The sequence below is a fragment of the Fukomys damarensis genome, unplaced genomic scaffold, assembly GCF_012274545.1.
Source record: "Fukomys damarensis isolate Sample0158 unplaced genomic scaffold, DMR_v1.0_HiC HiC_scaffold_9, whole genome shotgun sequence".
In the NCBI taxonomy this organism is placed as follows: Eukaryota; Metazoa; Chordata; class Mammalia; order Rodentia; family Bathyergidae; genus Fukomys; species Fukomys damarensis.
In genome coordinates, this window is record NW_022900921.1 from 29,417,208 (window position 1) to 29,417,902 (window position 695).

Consider the following 695-nt stretch of genomic DNA (forward strand, 5'->3'; position numbering starts at 1 on the left):
GCGGGGGCGGTGGGCGATTAGCGGCCGAGGCACGCTCCTCCGGGGGCGGGCCGGGCGCCCCTCGCTGGGGTGGGATGGGGAAGCTGGGGCAGGCTAGAAAGCAAGAGCTGTGCGGCGAGCTGCGCAAACCAGGAGCCGACTGGAAGGCCGAGTTCGCGTCCCCAGTCCAGCTGCTGAGTGGCCGCGCGGCTTTGGGCGAATGATTTCGCCACTTAGGGTTTCATTTTTCTGTCTGTAACGTGGGACACAGTCTATGTGTGGAAGATATGAGCATATGGTCGTGGGTCACTTAGCAGGGCGCTTTGTAACAGAGCACCCGACAAATGGTTGCAATGTACAGCACCCGCGGAACCAGTGAAAAAACACGTGATAAGGGCCGTGGCCAGGAAATCGAAGCCCCAGGATAGAAGGCAGGGATAGGTGTCCCGGTTCCTCATCCCGGTGGGGGATGAAATGGGGAAAGAATCTATTGGCCCTCTATGGCACTGATGGCAAACCTTTCAGAGCTTTCAGTGATGACGAACAGCTGGCTGCGGCACTAAGTGCCCTAGGTTTGCCACTACTGAAAGTGAGATAGGGTGGTGTCCCAGGCTGGGTTGATCCTTGGTCTCATCTTTCCCTTCTTTCCTTACCCACCACCGCCCAAAGACTCATAGAGTAACCAAGTGAATCACCTCTTCTCAGGCACCCTTGGG